Source organism: Herpailurus yagouaroundi, unplaced genomic scaffold (genome assembly GCF_014898765.1).
Source record: "Herpailurus yagouaroundi ecotype Mexico unplaced genomic scaffold, PumYag 253, whole genome shotgun sequence".
Taxonomy (NCBI): domain Eukaryota; kingdom Metazoa; phylum Chordata; class Mammalia; order Carnivora; family Felidae; genus Herpailurus; species Herpailurus yagouaroundi.
In genome coordinates, this window is record NW_024412470.1 from 1,563,881 (window position 1) to 1,585,697 (window position 21,817).

Genomic DNA, 21,817 nt, shown 5'->3' on the forward strand with positions numbered 1-21,817 from the left:
CCCAAGGCATGAGCATTCTTTGCAGATTTTACTGGAACTTGATGGACAAAATAACCTATAGGAATTGCATATAGGAATCAGCCTTTAGATGCAGAGAAGGCTGCTATGAAAAAAAATGAACGATGACTATCTTTTGAAACAGAAGATAAGGAATATGTGAGCTGGGTCTCTTTCTAGCCCACTCTGTACCCCAGTTATGCCGGTCTTTGCACAGACCCCTCCAAACGTGAATGGATCCTTACTACACTCATTTTGGGTTTTCAATGAGGAAGAGAAAGAGGCAAAACGGTGAAGAGGGCAAGATATAAAAGAAAACAAGGACCAGAGTACCAACTTTCCTCAACCCCACTCCCAGGCGTGGGGATTCCATAATTCCTTGACAGAAAGGCCTTTTACAGTAAGAAAAAGGCAGATGTGTTTCAACTACTACTGGGAAGGTAACTAGCCTAGGATATCCATTAGTGGCCCATAAATCCTGCTGCTCAGAATGCTGATGTATTTCTAGTGATTTGTGATGTTTTTCTTTCCGGGTTTTGATGGCAACTGAGGTTGAACACAATAGACCAGTTTGGCAAAGGTAAGATGCCTCAGCTATGACAAACTTAACTCTCTGGACTCAAAACCCTCAGTAGGTGTGAGGCAGCAAACCCAGCTCAGTGCCAATTCCCACAAGAAACCCCCTCTGGGAATATGACCTTCACTGTGGCACTTCCAAGGAAAATTCCATTGTTAAATGTGCTCTAGGAGAATCTCCCAAGAGGCTTGCTTAGAGAAATGTTACCCATTATTCTTTCAAACATGAGGTTTTAGTGGATTAAACCCACTCCGATGGTAAAAGTTTAAAAGGAGAGTCTTATATCCCTTGAAAACCCTGGCAATGAGGCTCGGGGGACAAACAACTTAGAAGGTAACGGCCATAGGTGTGAGCAACCCCTTCGTATTTCCAAGGCTGAGCTGCGATGGGTACTCACGCTCTGTCGTTTGCACACAAGCTGCAGACCAGCTCGGTCAAGAACGGCGAGCGGAGGGGAAAACACAGCCAGGCATGGGACCGGGTGCAAAACTGGCAAGTGGAGAGTTACAAAACCTTTTTTCTTTTTCTCCCTCTAGAAGCAAATATAAGCCTGCTTTATGATGGCAATCCTAGTTTCCCAGAGAAGCACTTTTGCAATAATAGCACCATAGAATAAAAGCTTGAGCAACCAGGGGCATTTAGAAAAATAAAGCCTTCCTTTTTCCAAATACATTGTGGTCAGTGCTGCCAATGCCTTGTTCCTTATGCTCCCTGCCAGGAGTTCACCTTAGTCCTCCAGACTCGAGTATTTAAAGTGTCCGAGTACTGAAAGGCACAGTCATGGTACCTCTTCAACAGAGTTTCTTTGAAGATTAACTGAATTACTGTATGGACAGACACTGTGGACAATGTCTGGTACATAGTAAGCTCTCTATAAGCCAAGGCTCTTAATATTATTGGATCAGTGGTTGTCATATGTAGCTCAATTAGCCACAACACATATATCACACCCCAAATATTTTCTAAAGCAAATATGTGACATGTTTGTTTTTCATCTTTATTCTATATCCCATAGGGAAACTTCTAATAAAAAAAAATCAGCCATTTAAAAAATATGAAAATAGGGGATGCCTGGGTGGCTCAGTGGGTTGAACGTCCGACCTCAGCTCAGGTCATGATCTCACGGTTAGTGGGCTGGAGCCCCACGTCAGGCTCTGTGCTGGCAGCTCAGAGCCCGGAGCCTGCTTCGGATTCTGTGTCTCCCTCTCTCTCTCTGCCCCTCCCCCTGCTCGTGTGCTTGCTCTCTCTCTCTCTCTCTCTCTCTCTCTCAAAAAGTAAATATTTTTTAAAAGATTTTAAAAATCTGAAAATAGTTAAGCTACCTACTTTCTCCTTTACCTTTTAAACTTTGGAAGAATCTAGAACAAGGCTTCTCAACACTATTCTCCATTTTTGTTATGGAGGGGGGGTTGCCCTATGCGTTGTATGTTCAGCAGCATCCCTGGTCTCTACTCAATAGGCTGCCCATAGCACCTTCTTCCCACTTGTAATAACCAAAAATGTCCTCTATCATTGCCAAATGTCCTTTGGGTGGGGGCAAAATTGCCCTTAGTGGAAAACCACTGGTCTAGCATTTTGAAACAGATGAGTAAACTACAGATACAAGTTCTGTAGAATATGCCTCAAACATAAGATGCTGTGCCCCTGCTGAGGACTTCACGTATGCCACAAATAGCACGGTACCAATGGTGTAGTATGACCCACAGCCTGACAGGGACAGTGAGATGCTAAGCACTAACAAGCTATGGTGAGCAAAACAGCCCAAACTTCTTCACATATGCAAACTCAACATTTAATTTTCTGCAAGATTACCCACAATAATTACAAAGTTTCTATAATGCAGCCTCAAAAGCTTGGAACTAGGAGATCCATAAGAATTGATCTTTTATCTTTTACCTTTGCTGTGTCCTGGGTCTGTGTAACATAGCAAATGAATGTAGGCAATATTTTCCTCTAATTTCTAGGAGTAGTAAAGTGAAACTTTACTAAAATTAAAATGACTATTAAGTAATCCAATGGAGAGAAAGACAGAGTAAACCTCCAGCGTACAAACAACACTGAGACAGACGAAGACCCACTGTGCTTTTAAGTATGCATCTTTTAACAGAACATATTTGTTGCCTATTCGATGACTAATAGTTTGACATTCTAAAAGTAATGTTGAAATATTAGCTGGTAGCTGCTTCTCGTTAATGATGGCTTGAGGGCAAAAAGCTGACATGTCTATGACACTGGTTTGTCCGCTCTGCCAGTCACATGCAGTACTTTTGAAGCATTAGCAATAGCTTGAATGGACTTCCTACCGGGAATCTGTGGTCAAATGCTGACTAATGCCAGATCAACTTGAAGATTTCAGAGCCATTATCAAATACCTAATTTCTCTGTCATAGTCTTAGAATTAAGCCAAGCCAAGAAGTTCACCTTACTACTCGCAGCTGTATTAGGATCTTATTTACTTGATATGAATAAAATAGAGCTCTATGAGAAAGAGCACACATTAATTTCACCTTCTAATATCCATGTGACTTATAAGGTTCCCTTCCAAAGGAAAAAAAATGACACTCATATTTTAACTAAGTATCAGACCAACCCAATTCTCTTGTAAGGGCGTGAATCACTCTGAAGAAGGAATGTTGCACCGTCCACCCTCATAGCCATTTAGGTTTTTTGAGATGATGTTACGGACGAGGATTACTCTTCTACTACACAGTAAAATGGGTGGGACTACAGGGAAACATGAAAGCTAAGTTTCATGTACAAGGTCATTTGTCTCTTACTTAGAGCTGCCTCAATTCATTCTTCTGAGAAGCAGAGTATATTTCCACTCTACTGCCTGACCTAAGAAAGAGAGGCAAGCCTGACGACTGGGTAGAGAGAGGTATTCTGCATTCTGGTATGAGCCTCCAGGGGGCAATTCTCCTTTCCCTCATTTCTCAGTGGAGGACAGAATCAGATATTTGCACCATTGTTAGCCATAGATACCACACTCAACACAAAACGAGACACTGCAAGTATTTCTTCTAACATTCTCAGGGTGTTCTTCCCTTTCCTAACTTTCTTTACACTCATCTTTAGTCCCACCCTGCACCATCCCTCTCACAAGACTGGAATCTCTGAGAGGTGGAATCAGTCCAGATATGGATGTCAGAAGGCTCAGTTTCTAGTCTTCTCTCTTTCTACCAAACTGTTACCCTGAACAAGCCACTCAATCTCGCTAAGTTAACTCAGCTGTAAAAGGCAGATGATAATTTGTGACTTCATAAACTTTCACTGCACAAATATCATGTATTATTAGAAGAAGTACTTAAATGTAGAGAAATCGTGGAAGGGAGTCATTTTGCATGTGATTTCAGTGAACACAGTCAGAAGACAATGATTCATCAACAAGCACAATTACTCTCAGGCGTCTTCACTCAAAACTGGCCATGTGGTTCCACGACCTTCTAAAGGAAAAGATGGAAAGCCACCTTTACTCCCTTTCAATTCCTCCTCTCCACTTCTACCATTTTAACACTGAAAAAGGGTAACTGGGAAGGTACCTTCTCCCCCTCCCCAAAAAGGACACTGGGGCCTTTGCCTCCTGGCCTAACCTCAGGGATTTTGCTTAAACTGATTTAAGAACGTGGGCTGGCTTGACATCAACCTTGGAAATTACAAGGATTTCTGCTTCTCTTTCCTTGGACGGCATCTCAGCATTCCTCACACAACAGTTTGGTACCTCCCTCTTTTCCTGGTCCCCTATACTTACCCAAACCCACACCCTCAAGACAAACATGCAGAGTGGGAAGTACCTCTCGGAAGGGGACTCCATCTGCTCTGCAAACAGAATGCCAGTCGGACATAATGTGGGAGCAGCAGGCTACTGTCTGGGGAAGACACCATAGCGGCTGGTGGACCCCAGGAGGCTGAAGCACAAGAAGGCACAGGATTCTCTCCAGTGCACAGCCTGGAACCTGGGAGGGGGAGCGGGGAATGTTGTAAACCACAGCCCTTACACCATTCCTTAAAGATCGGATGATGGTATTCCAGACTGCAAGGCAATAGCAAAACCTGAATAAAAGGGCCCTGTCTTTCCATTTCCCAGACAGGCCCTCATTATGAACACAAGTGTGACCCTCCTCTCTCCATGTGTTCCCAAGTTCTTATAAGTTGGTTAAGTGATAACCATACCAATTGAAAGAGATCATCACAGGAAAGGGAAAAATCTTTTTCTGAAGGCTCAAAACCAGAGAATGACCTTCATATCTTCTATAAGTTGCCATGATTTTAGGAAGATCATTTAATCTCTGCAAAACACAATTTCTTCATCTGTAAAATTGGGAAGAAAATGTGACTTATTTAAGTCATAAGATTTTTTTTGAAAATCAATTCAATAACAAGTAAAAACTACTTTTAAATAAAAAGCATTAAATATTACTAAACACCAAGTCTCCTACATATAGATTAATTCAACTTAAGCCTACAGTTGCAAAAGCACAACACGACTTTAGAAAATCATCAGTTGGGACACCTAGGGTGGCTCAGTCGGTTAAGCGACCAACTCTTGATTTTGGATCAGGTCAGGATCTCACAGTCTGTGAGACTGAGCCCCACAGTGGGCTCTGCTCACGAAAACAGCTTGGGAGTCTCTCTCTCCCTCTCTCTCTGCCCATCTCCCATGTGCATGTGCTCTCTCTCAAAAATAAATTAAAAAACAGAACATCTTCAGAGTTAATATCTGAAAAAGCCAAAAGATGGTTCTACAGTATTTGTCCCTATGCTGATGTACCCATAATTCTTTCTTCCCATGTGTCTATACCTTGGTATGAATCTCTCGGTCTCCAAAGGTAGCATGAGGAAGTAGAAAAGTACACTGCATTTAAAGGTACAATACCATAATGTAAATCTCAAAACCATTATTTTCAGTTTTGTTGTCTTGGAAAAAATAATGTCTAGAATCAGGGTGATGATCCTAGACCATCTACCTCCAGAACTGCTTGTGTGCTAAATGAGAGGCATCTAATTATGCCTCTGCCTTGTTCCCTCTCTCTCTGTCTCTCTGATTCTGCTTCTGTCTCTGTCTCTCTACCTTGTCTACCTCTTCCTCATTATCCTTTATCCTTTTCCACCTCTTTCGTATTTTCCTGTCCAAAAAATAGAATTAAGTTATATTTCTAGATTTTTTTATTGAATAACTAAATTAAGTTGCTTTTTATTATCACCATCTTCTCTGTTTCTGGTTTGAGTCTTTTAAATGTGCTAGAGTAAATCCATTTCATGATTCTGGGTCTCTCTTTCATTCCAGAAAATACACCTTTCCCACCACCTCTGAAAATTGTCTCCAACTTAATGAGGCAATGTGGAGAAGAGACATAGGGAAGATTATACATTGGAGGCTTGGCTCTGTCACTCACGAGCCAGGTAAGTTCTGTCCCCTCTTGGAGGTTCAATTTTCTCATTTATAAGATGGGGGTAACACTATCTCATAAGAGTAATGGGGGAATTAGATCAATTAAGATGCCATGTAAAACAAATGGCATAATCCCTGGTTAAATGGTGAGTGCACAATAAAGAGAAGCTTCTATTATGTTAAAACTAAAAAATCAGTTCTATGCATTAACGACACCAAGGATAACATTAATAATGGTAATTTGGGGAGAGAATGGGATACTACCCATGAAACAGCTTGGAGATGGAAATCTCTAAAAAGTGCCAGACACATTTTCTTAGTGCTTTGTACGTGTTAACCCATGTAATCCTCACAACAATCATAGGAAGTGGGTGCCATTATTATTCCAGCTAAAGGTGAGGGAACAGAAGAGACTTATAAGAGTGGTTCCCTCATTTCCTTAGATCATCACAGCTAGTGAGCGGTTGATCCAAAATTGAAACCCATGTAGTCTAGTTCCAGAGCTGTGCTGTAAAGCATCTTTCAAAATCACATGCCTCCAGGAAAGACGGCATCTTCTAAACCAGCTGGTATGTTGCCAGTAATTTGTTACCAGGAATAAAGTACAGAAGTCTGCTGGTTACTCTCTTTTTAATGGAAAGGAGTGTAGTTGCATTTACAAAATTCACTGGTCTTGGTCACCACATCTGCATTTCCTCTCTAGTGTAGGAAGGAGAGCAGTGCAATCCAAGCCAAAGCTTTGGAAGCTGCTTATGCCCTGGGCTCATCTGTGGTACGTGCACATCACCTATCAACATCAGCATCCTTGTCGTCACCACCACCACCGATATCATCACTCCCGTGATAATATTACTTATTGATTACTATCTGACAGGCACACGGTCATTCTTCACGTATGTTTTCTGAATGTGTTGCAGTAGAAGAAAATGTTGAAAACCACTGAGCTACACCATTCCAGATGCAGACATAAAGCCGTTCCCATGTTTCTACCACTGATGACGCCACCACTGACCTTGGAAAGGAAAGAGGAATGGCTATAACGTTCGCTGACATCTACCTTGTGTCAAGCATCGGACAAGACACTTTACGTATGTAATCTTACTTAATCCTGAACACAACCTAAAATACAAGCATTAGAGTTATTTTAATCCCAGTTTTACAATGAAGGAAACCACAGCTCGGAATGGTTAAGTGTCCTTCCTGAAGATCACAGGGTTTCTACATTATGGCTTCAGGAGTAGAACCAGACCCATATTACTCATTTGAGCCATCCCTTTAGGAGAGTTTCATCATTTCCTAAACTAGATTTTTTTTCCCACTATAATATAAGCTCTCTCTTTTGGCAGGAGCCCCCAAAGAACACTAGCTTGGGCATCAGAAACCCCAAGTTCTAGCCCTCTTTTTACAACTCCTAAGTTGTGTGACTTTCAGCAAGTTGTTTACCCCTTAATATAAAGAGTTTCCAGCTCTAACTCCCACACTCTATGATGTCCCTAGAAACAGACAGAAGATACCCGCTGCCACTCATATATCAGTTCTGATCACAAGCTTTTCCTCTGCCCTTGGAAGAGAAGATTACAGAGAGGGGCCCACTGCCTAAGTGAGCTTGTTGACCAGAATATCAGACCAGGGTGGCGAAGGCAAAGGCGAAGGTTGGCTGGGGAGTGTGAGAAAGTCGTCCACCTTGCAGCTGTCCCTGCCTGAATAGTACCACAGATAAACAAGAGTCCCCCTCCAGAGATCTCTGCTGGCACCTTGTCTTCATTCCTTTCTGAAAAAAAAATTCATATCCTTGTGAAGAATGTATCGCCTTCTACACACAACTGCCAAAAACCCAACTGTAGGCAAAATCCATCTGACAAAATCCCTTAACCGCTTTGATTCAGTTCTTAAACGAGATTAGTTGTTGGAAGGTCACCGAGAAGCCATCTACTGCACGCTGCAGCTTGGGGTTTCAAAGCTTTCAGTACTAAGGGAATCTCCGTGCTTGATGTCCCTTCTCTCCAGGCCGTTTAATCAATGAATCAACAAACAGTTACTGAGCAAGGCTTCCCTGGGGTCTGCAGGTCACCTCAGATGTGCCTCTCTGGTTCAATAGCAGGAGGAAGAAAAACAGATTTTTCTGACTCCTCTTAAACTTTCCATTTATAAAATCAGAGCTAGCATGAAAGGACCATGGGTCTCCTGTTCTTTTTTCTCTTCCTTGAACGTTGATGGTTCACAAAGAACAATAAAATGCTATATAGTTGAGATAATATATAAGAGATAACAGGAACGAAGGAAGGAAGGAAGGAAGGAAGGAAGGAAGGAAGGGAGGAAGGGAGGGAGGGAGGAAGGAAGGGAGGAAGGGAGGAAGGAAGGAAGGGAGGAAAGAGAGAGGAGGGAGGGATAGAAGGAGGGAAGGAGGAAGGGAAGGAAGGGAAAGAAAGAGGGAGGAAATAGAAGGAGGGAAGGGGGAAGGAGGAAAGAAAGGAAAGAATGAGGAAAGAGAAGCAGGTGCTTAGGTTTCAGGAAGGTCAAAGGACACAGTGAACGTGCACACAGTCCTCTCAAGAAATGTCTCCTTGGTAGCACATAACCTCCATGTTTGCTAGCCTGTTAATTATTACTGCTCTTTAGTGCATATAATTATCTGCCACTAGTTTTAAGCTTTTAGGATTGATGTAATTATGAGTCTCTTATACCTTTAAGTGTCCTTCTGCTCTCAGCTCTAGCAACAGGATCATAGACAAAATGTGCATGTTGCCTCAATACCCAAAGCATCGGAAATCTTAAATTAAAAAAATAATAATAATTTTCTTGAATAATTTGCACGGAAATAAAAAAAAACGCAGTAATAAAATACTACTTTCAGCTTTTGGTAAATGTTATCTAAAACACTACACTGTGCTACAAACTGAATCACCATGTCCCAAGTGATGACAACTTAATGTAGCGCACAATTGTAGAGAAAGACCAACTTAGGGTGTTAATACTGTCTTTCTCTGGCCCAACACTAATAGCAGGATTCTATTTAGGCATACGCTTCCTCAATTAAAAAAAAAAAAAATAAGGAAACTAGCAGCAGCTTATTGGACACTTACTATGTGCCAGATGTGATAGGATCTTCTTTAACCTTTTCCTTCACCCACTGCTGTGTATTACTATCTTCAATCTACAGATGAGATGAGGGTACGGAAGGTCAAACACATGAAGTAACGAATCCTAAGCAGAGTGAGGTCCAGAGAAAAGACTGCAACCCAGGTCTGACTCCAAAGATTTTGCCACTAGCCACTTTATTCTTATCCTTCGACTAGGAGAATCAAGGCCAGGAAAAGTAAGAACAATGTATTTTTAATTATAATTTACCCAAAACCCTATTTGTGGTTTCTACATCTGCTTTGAAATTGCACCCTTTTCCCTCAGCATGAAATACTAGAATCTCTTCTTTCATTTATTTTTGATAAGCAAAGCTAGTATTAGAATAGTAAACCGTGAGGTCACAGCTAACCATGACATTCTGAAGAATTCTTCAGTCTAAGCATGCAGTGAGGCATTCCAACGTCTTAAAAAGCTTAATTTTTTTTAAATAAAGCTTAAATATAAGCATTATGTTAACACAGGTTTAAAGAAACCTCCAGTTCACTAGATAAAACTCTTTAGCGTATATAGAGGGGCTGATGTTCTTACATCTTCCTGAGACTCTAAATTACACACCAGGGCTTTTTCACGTGTGAACTGGGCTATCAAAGTGGAGGCAGTAATAGACAAATCAACACGTGAACTTCCATTACTCCGTATGACATCTGTACATGTGCCATTATGCATCTATTCAGAAGTATCCATATGTGAAAAGGAGGTAACATATAAACACAGCATTATCTTTTATTCTGGGAGGAGACGATTATGTGTACCACCTGCATGTGGCAGGAGGTGTGGCTCCAGAGACCAGTTCAGGTCTGTTTCACCTTGAGACTCGACACACCTAGAGACAAGTCTTTTGCTTAAAGTGCCTGTGGGTGCCCGTGAATCTCCAACACAGCGACTGAGCCCCCTCGTTCCTACACACTGGTCTGCCCTCCAAATCTGGCTTCTAACGCTCCCCCTCCTCCCCCAGCTTTCATGGCTAGAGTTTCGTCTTTCATTTTCTTTTAATAAGCATAGCTGCTATCAGCACACCGGATGAGCCACGAGGTTAACACTTAACCCAGGTACAAGTCGTTAGTATTTCTTGGTGGGAGGCAAGTCTGTGAATATACTAATTTTCACATACAGAAACCATCTCTACCAGAGAAATGCAAACGGTATTGTTCAACTTGGTCCTTGTCGAGCCCGGCCAAGGTCTGCGTGTGGATGAGATCCCTGAAGTTAGGCACAGTACAGCTCCCGGGATCTGCATGTGCTCATTACCATACTGCAGAAGTTGCTTCTGAAGCAAATAACAGTTTTCAGAAAGATCGAGGTTACAATAATAATCTAGAGACTTGGGCAGGGAGAGAAAAGACAACTGTATCACAGAAAAGCTAAGGAACAAAATGACCTATTCCTCTTACATCAAAGCTTGAGGACTCCTAGCACACAATTAGCATGACCTTCCACGAAGGGAGCCCCGGCATACACAGATTTCCTTTTTTGTTTCTAAAATAAAGGTACTTACCAGTGAAAATCCATAAGTCACCACACTGTGCTCGGGACTGCACCGGCCACCCTCCTCCATGGAAGCAGAGCGTGGGACCTGCCAAGTTTGTGAAGACATCTACTTGGGTTGATTGGAAAGAGGTGTGTGGGGGTGGGGGGTGGTGGGGAGAAAAGAAAGACTTTCCCTTTAAAACTGAACAGAAGCAGATACCACATCACATGACCTTTTACCGTAATTTCTATTAAAATCATTTCATGTCTGGTTGCCTCTGAGCTCCTGGCTCATTTGTATTGTTTACAACAAGTCATTGCACTGGCAGTTAGTGGTGGCCGAATCCATGGTTACCCGTTTTTACATTCACTAGTTAAATGGCATGCAGTTCTGCTGTGGCTTTCAGGGAGCAAGCTCTTAAGAAACCACAATCCAGCCATCAATCAGACTAATCTGAGAGAAATTAATCTTATAAACATAAGTATTGGTGCATATTAAAAATTGATAGAAAGGGGGCACAGGCTTTTATTGGTTGGAGTGACGAAAGTGGACAAGCTAAGATGTCACTTAGAGTCTCAGAGTATTCAGTCTGTGGTCTACATCTGACAGCCGTTCACGTTGTGCATCTAAAAATCTTTCAAGGGTAATACGACCCCCCTTTAAAACAAGTCCTGCACCCCCTCAAAATTTTGTGAGCATTTATTTCAGGTGAATGCTCTTAGGATCTAAAGAGCACCCAAATACAGGTTTAACCACGGCTGCAATCCCAGCAAAGTAACTTAAACACACACATGCAAGACAGTAAAATACCAAACAGACAGCACTGGGTAGGATTCAATTAAGACAAAAACCTCGGTGGAATGCTCTTTACGAGTAAATTAGAACTGCAAACTAATATGTTTTATTGAGAGCAAGAACGATACAAATTCATTCTATCGTCTGTGAATTTACGTGGTTAATTCTTTAAAAACATTCCCCACAGCAAACTTGTTTCTCGAGATGGACATGACCAACAATTATCATTGGTAATAAAAATTTAGAAGTTTTATAGTTTAATGCCCACAGTAATTGTCCCACAAGTAACATCTAAATGCTAAATGAGAACAGCAAATAGTTAAAGCTAACATATTACAACCCCATCTACTGCAAAGTCACTGTATCAGAAGCTAGAATTGATTTGTTTCCTCAGAACGAATTGAAAATGAACGTAACACAACGTCGGAAAAATCCCTCCTGCACTGCTAATCGGATATTGTATAATGGTTGATTGCAGCTTTGCCCTGTGCTATTGCTGCCTAAATCATACATACTTACACGTTCTGGGTTCTTCCAAGAGTTTGGTGCAGTTTCAAGGACAAATGTCTTAAGGAAGCCTCTCTACTGTGCAGCAGGGAGCCTAGCTCGGATCTGATGACAAGAGAACAGTGCTAAATCTGACAACAGAGAAGGAAACTTCCTGCTTGAAGAAGAGATCTTGGAAAGTCTCAGGGTGAAAAAGGCTGCTTTAACTGTGCTGGTTGATTTGCTCCCTGGTTGTATATACACAGTAGCAGCTGATCTGTATTTGCAGCCCTGCAGAAAGGAACCTTTACTGAAAACCAGTGGCATCACATTTCAGCGGAGCTGGTGCCGAGTTCTGGAGAGGAGAGCAACCTTTGACAACTTCACACAATTCAACCCAGCCGACTTACCACAGGTCGGGGACGAAAAGCGTGGCCCCCCCCCCCCCCCCGCTGGGTTTCATCACTGGTATGTTAGCGCAGTTCCTGGGAAACCAAACACCATTACCAACTGGACTCTGGTGACCGTGTGAGGTATTCTCTGGACTTATCTTCAACGGAGCCTCTATCTCTGCTGTCCCTACCTACCATGGACCGTATTGTCACAGAACGGCTTCTAAATGCATCCCAGGTTTTAAAGTGCATCTCCTTCTATTTTTTACAGAACCCTTCGAATCCACGGTGTGTTACTAATCTTGGCCAGGTGACATTCTTCTGATGTCCCTCACAAATAAGCTGAGGGGGAAAAATACAGGATAGGGTAGGGTGGTAATTCATTCTGCATTCTGCTTCCCACTTCAGAGACTGGAGCTTTAACATGACTGTTTTGTTGGAGGCCATTTTGTGACCGTTCATTACAAATTGGGCACGGCTGCAAACTTCACTCGGTAGAAGCCCCTAGTGAGGCTCTGTCGTGAGGCTATAGGGACACTGAGAGGAAGCGAGCGATGAAGGACGTGGAATCTGCTGTTCAGTAGTGGAGTTATCTTCTCTACCACCCTTACTAGAGAAAAGAATGGAGATTCTAGACTTTGCTAACTCTAAGAGTGAAAGCAAGAGGGTGTAAGAGACAGAAAGAGTGAGGAAGCGGGAGAGAGAGACACTGACTTACTACCGGTTGCTGTAACAAACTTAATCCAAGGCACTGGTTAACCACTTGGTTATCTGTGTGTTTCTTGCTGCCCTTCTTCTCCCTCCTGTCCCTATGACAAGTCTAGGCTGTGGTATATTACATGGTATTTTCTCTCTATTGTGCGTTTTACTTCAAAGGGCAGAAATCAGAACTGACAGTTTAACAAAAGGCCACATTAAATGTGTCAGGAGGCATAGGGAAATACTCTCCTACTTATCTGAAAGCCAGTCCAGGAGCTGCCTGGGCAACTGGTGAATTATCCAAGGCCTTTGCTATTCATTTTGGCCACGCTGTTGTTCAAAAATAATATTGCCCTGACATTTGAGAGCCCACATAATGTAATAAAAGAATCCGGGCTCTGGTGCCCGGTAGATTTAGCTCCTTATCCTGACCCTGCTACTTCCTACCTGCATGAGGTTGAGAGTTACCTAAAATCTCTGAACGTTTCCTCATCTATGAAATGGCAACAGTATAGCTACCGGAGGAGATTGCTGTGAAGAGGTAAAAGATAACACATGTCAAGGGCTCACTACAATGCCTGGCATGCATGCATTTACAAACATTTACTGAGCCTCCTCTGGGAGACAAGCACACTGCCATACACTGCGGTGGGGGGGAGGGGGGGAGCCACAAAGTCAACTGAGACATGGTCCCTATTCTCTAGGGCAGTCTACAAGAGCTCCCTCTTTCTTCCATCCTTCCTGTAGTTTGCATCGTCTCTATCACAAAGCAGAAAAACATTTTCAAATATTTTTCTCATTTGGTCCTCATAGCAGTCTCAGGAGGCAGATGAAGCTATACCCAATTTGCAAATGGGAAAACCACAGCTTAAAGGAGTGAGGGTCACACAGCTAGGAAACGGCAGCCTGAAAGGCAGCCCAAGTTCCGACTCTGTTGCGTACTCTTCAGAGTATGTATATGAATTTGCCACAGAGCATTCATTTGTTTTCATACTTCTATATTATACCCTTATCCTTATTGTACTATTTCATGCATATAGATTGTACTTCCCTAAAGGTCTACATGGACAGACTATACCTTAAAATTACCTTGTATTCTCCAACAGATGTACCGTGATACTAAGCATACTATGTATTTAAATTTTTTCCTAGATTTACTTTTTTTAATGTTTATTTATTTTTGAGAGAAAGAGTGAGAGTGGGGGAGGGGCAGAGAGAGAGGGAGACACAGAATCTGAAACAGGTTTCAGGCTCCGCACTGTCGGCACATAGCCTAACGTGGGGCTTGAACTCATGGACCGTGAGATCACGACCTGAACCGAAGTCGGACGCCTAATTGACCGAGTCAGCCAGATGCCCCCAAATTTTCCTATATTTAAAAGAAACTCAAGCTGAGTCCACTTTACTATCTCTAATCAATGTCACGGAAAGATAGAAATCCCCAGAAAATAACGATTTAGAGGTTACTTGTGGCCTTCCAGGACTCATGCCATCTATGTTTTCAATTATTTCCGAATAATTATATACACGCCAAAGTTTTCAACATTGCCTCATAATTAAACCACCCAAAGATCTCTCTCTTCATATATATTCTGTGCATTGAATTTTCATAAAAGCAAGCAATGAAATATTTACTGTTAATTTCAAACTTGATCCCAAGACATTCTGATTTCTAGGTTCATTTCAGTTTCTAGGTTAACAGATCACAAAGTGTAGAATTCCATTGGTCATTATCTTGTGAATCAGAGCAGAGCATTGGGCAAGTCTCAGGTAGAATCCAAGAAAATTGTTGGATCTGTTTTTTTTTTAGTATAGTACCTATACCAACAGCCCAAATTTCTTGAATCATTGTCTATCTACTGCTTCATTTTATGCTTTAAAATGCAGTCCAATTCTGATGGAAGAATTGGCTAGACATTTATCAGTGAATCATACATAAAAATAAAAATACTTTTGAAAGACATCTATATAGTATCTAGAGCTTGGAGTTAAAATCATGTATTATGTTAATTAGTTCTGTTGTATCCTGGAAATCTTTTTTTTAATGGAATTTATATCATTATTACAAGTACTTACTGCCAAACAATGATTCCTTCAGCCTTAACAAAAATCCAGGAAATTCAGATTATTATCAACATCATGGCAGAAGTGCAAATGACGGGCTGTGTTTGACACAAGGAAAACAATTTTTGAATGTTCTCTTTCTGTTTCCAGAGTCATTCATTTTTCTAGACAAGCTGTGGCCATCAGCAAGAGAAAGTAAATATGCTCCCTAGGTACTGACATTCTATATGTTAAAATATCAGACTTGCCATGTTCAACTGCCCAGCTGCATACTATTTCCTGCTTCCTCCCTAAACACAGTAATACGAAAAGTACCTACCACAGTTCGAGACCACAGTGAGCAAGAAATATGCCTACTAAAGACCACCCCGGAGCCAAAAATTGGCCTAGGACTCTGTCAAACCTGGGTTGACCCAATGACTTTTCCTCACCGCATAAAACTAAATGTAGGGTTTTTTTTTTAATGTTTATTCATTTTTATCTTGAGAGAGAGAGAGAGAGAGAGAATAAGCAGGGGAGGGGCAGAGACAGAGGGAGAAAGAGAGAATCCCAAGAAGGCTCCGCACTGTCAGCGCAGGGCCTGACGTGGGGCTCAAACTCAGGAACCACAAAATCATAACCTGAGCCGAAGTCAAGAGCCAGACGCTCAACCACCCAGGCGCCCCCATAAAACTAAATATAGTTTTCAAGAGCTTTTATACCCATGAATCTCACTCAACTCTCACAGCCAACTTGTAGACAGATATTTCTATTATTTACCTTTTTACAGGCAGGACAAATTCAGAGAATTTAATGATTTCACAAGACCATACAGGCAATAAATGACTCAGAAAAATGTTAAAATGGATGCTCTAATTTGTAAGTATTCCCACACAACTATCATCCTGTACTTTCCCTTCAGGAAGAATGTGCATACATTAGTTTCCCCCTTTTTCCTTGTGGTTTCTCATCCAATGAACAATTAAATGCAGACCAGACTTACACACACACACACACACACGTGTGTGTGTGTGCACATGCACTGCCCCTCTCTTCTACCTTCATATGCCTTCCGTCTTCACTTCTCCCACTTCTTGGCCAATTACTTCAGAGAATAATTTTTCTCTCCATTTTTCTTCACTCTCCTGCCTTTCAGTGCATTTGGGTGTCAAAAAACAAATCTTATCACAGGTGATAAACTTAGAAAGAGTGCTAATGCTACACTCTTCCAAGGGAAAGAAAAGCCATATACTTCGCAAGCAGCCTCTAAAAATCCTGAAAGTTTCTAAAAATCCCTTTCACGCACTCTGCAATAGTTTCCATCTATCTTCTTAACTTCCAGTTATATGTGTGTTTCTCTTAAACATCAACCCTCCAGAGTCTAGATAAATGATAAACTATCATTCAGTTTTATTGCCTTTATGTTATGTTTATCACTTGTATCAAAATAGAACTCTTTTTCATATTTTTTCATCACTGATATACAATATTTCACTCCAATAAGTTAACATAGGCTTTTATAGTCTAGCCTAGGAAAGTAGTCAGCATTTAAGATTGTTTTATGTAGGGGAAAAAAAGTGAGTTTTGAACAGCCAAGAATTGATCTACAAATGAAAAGTTTTTATGTAAACCCGAGTGTCCAAATTTTGTGAGGTTTTCATTTCAAACCACTGCACCTGAGCTCCTTTCCTACTCTACCTGCTAATTTTTCTGGTCATGGCAAAGGCCAGACTTCAGTAAATAATTAGTTTTATCGAATGGAAATAAACAGGAGTATAATTAATTGGTTGATTCATTACTAATCAATCACTTAATGCAGAATCACAGAAATGAAGTAAGGTGGAGACCATCAAGTCAAACCCCTTCATTTGGAAATGAAGAACAAGAGTTCACTGGTCTTGGATAAAGAAGATAACCAGATCATACTAGAAACTATGCTCAGGACCATTTCAACCGATCCTTAGCTGAAGATCGATGTTCAGGCATATATACACATTAGCGAAAGAAAGCAAATGTCTAGCTGTGAGGATGTCTGATCCAAAGGATCATCAGGTATTATGTCCCGTTTCTACAACCTTTGGAAAATAAATGTTCAGAGTAAATAGAAAATGAATTTCTAATCACTGAATTAAACTATTCATCTAAATAGCCAACTTTGGATTTCTCTCCACACATAATAACTTGGAAAAATATATAGCCTGTGTTTACTATAGCCACAGTCTCTAAGAAGAGCTATAACCCGCTAACAATTTTCCTGATTTATGTCTGAAAACATACAGGGCATGAAATGATTTCTGCAACCTTACGTTTTCCTCAAGAACACTGGTAGACAGAAGATATATTCCAAAAATCATGTTGGATTGCTTGTTAAAGCTCCTTTTTTAATAGAAATGTGTGATAAACAATTGTGCACGCCCTACCAAAAAAAAAAAAAAGTCATTAGATTTTTCCCCATTAAGAGAGGAAAGAGAAAAGAGGAAGGGAGAAAAGGAAGAAAAGAGGAAGGGAAGGACAGAAGGAGGGAAGAAACTCTGATAAAAGGATCTATTTTCTTATAATGTTTATATTGTAAAAACTGATTGCCTTCTTAAGAAAGTGCAATAAATATTCTTCCAAAGAGCAGCTTGAGGATAATGTATGGTTATATACTGTAACTCACTGTACAAATGGAATTCTTGTTCTTAGTATTTAACATATATGGAAATTTGCTTTACAATCTATAATTGTGCTAATAAAAACAGGTATTTGTGAACATAAATTATACTGGTCATAAACTCAGCCTTATTAACCCAATATATCTTAGAGTGAGGTTGAATTTAAGCGGGCCGCTCTGGTAACACAGATATCTGGAAACACTGCTTTTTCTACTGCAGAAGTATCTATCAGAATCAGAATATGAAAGTTTTGCTATGCTTCATACAACGTTAACATCCTGAATCTGAATCTTCAAAACAATGACACATGACTGTGCCAGATAAGCATATTTGCCCAGTTAAAATAATTTGTGCAAGGGAAGTAAAACAAGCACATTTATTAATTTGCACCCTTCCTAGAGTCCCATCCAGGGTTATTTATTTCAGCGTGTGTGCCATCGGAAACAGCCATAAGCGTCCGTAAGTAAATAAGATATCTTTGGATCTCCAGTGTCCTGCACTTTATCACAGACATTCCAAAGACATTCAACCTTTTTTTTTACGGTAACTATGATCATTCCCTTGTTTAAATCAACAAAGTATCCTTCGTAACAGAAATATAAGCAAAGGCCTGATTTAAAACTACTGATAGGGCACCTGAGCGGCTCAGGCGGCTAAAGGTCTGACTTCAGGTCAGGTCATGATCTCACAGTTCGTGGGTTCAAGCCCTGCATCAGGCTCTGGGATGACAGCTCAGAGCCTGGAGCCTGCTTTGGATTCTCTCTCTCTCTCTCTCTCTCTCTCTCTCTCTCTCTCTCTCTCTCCGCCCCCCCCCGCCCCCATACTTGCCCTCTGTCTCTTTGTCTCTCAAAAATAAACATTAAAAAAATGTAAAAAAACTATTGATGATTCTTCTTCACAACTACAGGTTTTATATTGTATATAATGGCATAAATACACACTATTAAATACGTGTATAAGGTGTACGTGTCAGAGGGAATATGGGAGGTGAGCTTTATACCCAATACAATGGAGGAGGTAAGCTATGGAGCTAGGGAGCTTTCACAACTGGAAATCATCAGGGTTGAGTAAATGAATGATATCTAATCTCCAAGAAAAAGAAAACTTCCCTAGCTTTGTGATCAAGACACACAGAGACTTAACATTAGCACACTGTGCACTTCAGGAATTTTTATTTAAAGATTTGCCAAGGCCTCTCCAGCTACCTGAATCTGAACATCTAAAACCATCAACCCGTATGTCTATGTTCTATGTCAAAGGCCTGTGTTACTTCCTGCAATATCTCTTAAACAAGGGGCACATGGGCTTTGGCTCTCCTTTTTGGCCAACCACCATCATTGATTCCGACACAACGTACTCTTATAAATTAGACTCAAAACTAATCAAAAGAAAAGCATTCCAGAGAAAGGCCCTTACACTCTCCTACAGGACCTCACCCCCACCCCACCCCACTAGCATGACAGCGTGACGAACACGTAGAACTTATTCATAATTCCCTGCATGACTCCCTGATTCCTCAGTCCCACTTACTCTACCGGGATGGCAGTGTTAACCTAAAAACTGAACCGCAAAGTTGAATTATCTCACAGCTTTATAAACCCGACAACAAAGTGACAAGACAAAATTTCTTTGTTCTCACTGGGGCCGGGTACATCATTTTGACTTTATAAAGATACTTTAAAGGAATTTTTAAAAATCACAATGTTATAAAACTTGGTAATTATTACTTCAAAACGACAGATTCTATTGTTCATGGAGAAATTTTCAGTTGGTTTTCTCACACCAGTGGTTCAACTGAAAGATTCACCAACTGCTCCCTGGAGAAAACAGAAGATCTGCATTTAAATGGAGATAGAGTATTTCCAAATGCACAGTACCTAGAAGGCAGATACTGTCAAGGTTTCTTAGCGAGAATAACTCAAATTGTATCAGGTACATCTCAATGCTGTGGTTATCTCCATTTGCATAGGGCTCGGTCTGTTTCCATCACATTCTTTCTCCTCTGTGCATTCTTTGTAACATTTGTCCCAAGAAGTTAACATTAAACCCTGCTCCATGGCAAAGTCCCCACACTAACAACAAGCAATTACGACTGTACATATCATTTCTGATGTGTCCAGATAAAGACCACAGAAGATAGGTTGGCCAGAAATGTTAAATAATTGAAAAGGATAATGACTTAATAGAGTAGTAAGCTTAGTTTACAATGCAGCCAATTTAAAGCCATAAAAACACCGTGTAAAAATTTTATCTTGTGGTTGACCATTCCATATCCTATCTATTATTCAAAAGTATCTCAACACTGTTTTTCTTCATTAATGTGGCTTTTGGCGTTTTCCTCAAAATCTTTGTGTTCCCGCGGTTTTCCAACAATTTGGAAACAAGTACAAAATTCCTCCGTGATATCATAAATTCACCTGACCAGGATAGCGAGCTCTTCAATGTCTAACTGAAATTAATTTTATAGACCAATCTGTAAGGCCAACAGAACTAAAGCTACTTGTAGCAACACATCTGTAAACAAAAGGAGAACCTCCTAATAACCCCTTTTCCTGTGACACCCTAATCCAGGGATTTGTCTATATTAGAAAATGTCATGGGGCATCAGGAAAGTTTTGCCTTGAGTGTTCAGCTAAGGTGTGCACGGCACGTCTGTGAAGGAGAAAAAAAGAGACACTTAGGATCAATTTCAAACATAAGCCCATTATCACTGGCAGGCTCTTGCTAAAATTCTAGCTGCAACCAAAATGTCCCTGTCAACAAGGTTACAGAGAACGGCCCCAGATATTCTCAGCGACACTTTCCCCACCCTTCAGCTGTCTGCCGAGTTAGTTACACCTTATCTGGCTGTACCGCCGTCCTCACACTGATTCAAATTCAGAACTCGAAATGAAAGACGAAATATCTCGAAGATCACTTAATATTGAAATACTGTTGCAGTAATAAGCGGTGCTCAGTTGGAGATGGGAACATGGTAGTCTCTTGGTAACCTTTTAATTTCTGGAAAAATGGTACAGAATACATTGAGTGGCACACACATGGAACCCTCATGGATCGATCTGCACTGTTTTGTTAAAGCACCACCCATCAGGAAGTGTTGTTTGCTCCCCTTGCAATTCCTGTTAAAGAAGACCAGCAGGTTCCAGTACGCACCATGCACAAAGATTTAAAAGCTATTGTGACTCAATAAAGAAAACAGATCATCTGTCATCCACATTCATCGCCCCGGTCAATGCATAGTCTTACAAGCTATCGGACGCAATTCTCAGCATACACACATCTATGTAACATGAGTTTAAAGAGTTAGGAGAGTTGTGTCAGTAAAAGTAACAGTCATGGGTAACACACAAATACGTGTTTGAAAGGTCATCTAGGCCTGTTTTGTGACAGACTTGACTCTTCATATCTGTAGGACAAGAAGCCCCATCAATGTCACTTAACCTACATCAACGTTTTCATGCACCTTACTTCTGCCGGCCATTCCTCAGCCCAGATTTGAGAACTGTTTAAATTTCCCTCTCTTTCCCACAATGACAGGACTGTTTCTTAGGCTGGCTAACTCATTTTGATAACATCAAAGCTACTGGACAGGGAAAACGAAAAAAGAGCCCTGCCACTATTCCCCAACCCCATCCCCTGCCTTCCCCTTGAGGACTTTTCTTCCTCTTTTCTCTTGCCTGCTGCTTCTGAATTTGGGCATGTTCCAAACACACTCCCCTATTTGGTCTTTGGGCAGCGTGAGAAACAAAGGAGAGTTTTTCTTCAAAACTAGACCAAGTCATTCAGCTGCTCTGAAACACTTCAAAACATCCGCATGTCTCTTGATCCTGACTTAAAGTATTAAGCAGTGGTGTTTTGAAAATAGTAGGAGGTCATGTGTGGACCTAACAGTTCCTCTCAACTCACATGCTGAGAATTTTTCCTTTTCCTTTCTTCTTCTTCTTCTTTTTTCTTTTTTGTTAATTTTTTTTGTAAAGAGAGACAGAGAGAAAAGGTGCTATTTTCAACATTGCCCCCTGGTTCAGGTTAGCAAAATCATGTGCTTTCTGTGTGTGCCTGTGTCTTATTGTACAGCCACTGGTCCTGCTACTACAACACAAACACAGCAAACGTGCCTCCCTAGTTTCAGCAGACCCATGTGGCGATTCACAACGTAACCGAAGCAAGCACAATAAA

At 41.0% G+C, this 21,817-nt stretch overlaps 1 protein-coding gene across 9 annotated transcripts in view; it reads right to left on the reverse strand.

Moving 5' to 3' along the window:
- ESRRG (estrogen related receptor gamma) overlaps nucleotides 1-21,817 on the reverse strand; it is a 633,554-nt gene that overhangs the window by 564,334 nt on the left and 47,403 nt on the right. The window contains exons 1-2 of one of the 9 annotated variants that reach the window (XM_040460921.1): nucleotides 11,887-12,345; nucleotides 10,600-10,677 (exon numbers count right to left, since the gene is read on the reverse strand). The exons of the other annotated variants lie outside the window; for them this stretch is intronic. The gene's annotated coding sequence lies outside the window, so the exon portion shown is untranslated. Of the gene's footprint in view, nucleotides 1-10,599; nucleotides 10,678-11,886; nucleotides 12,346-21,817 lie in introns of those variants that run through there. 9 annotated transcript variants of the gene reach the window in all.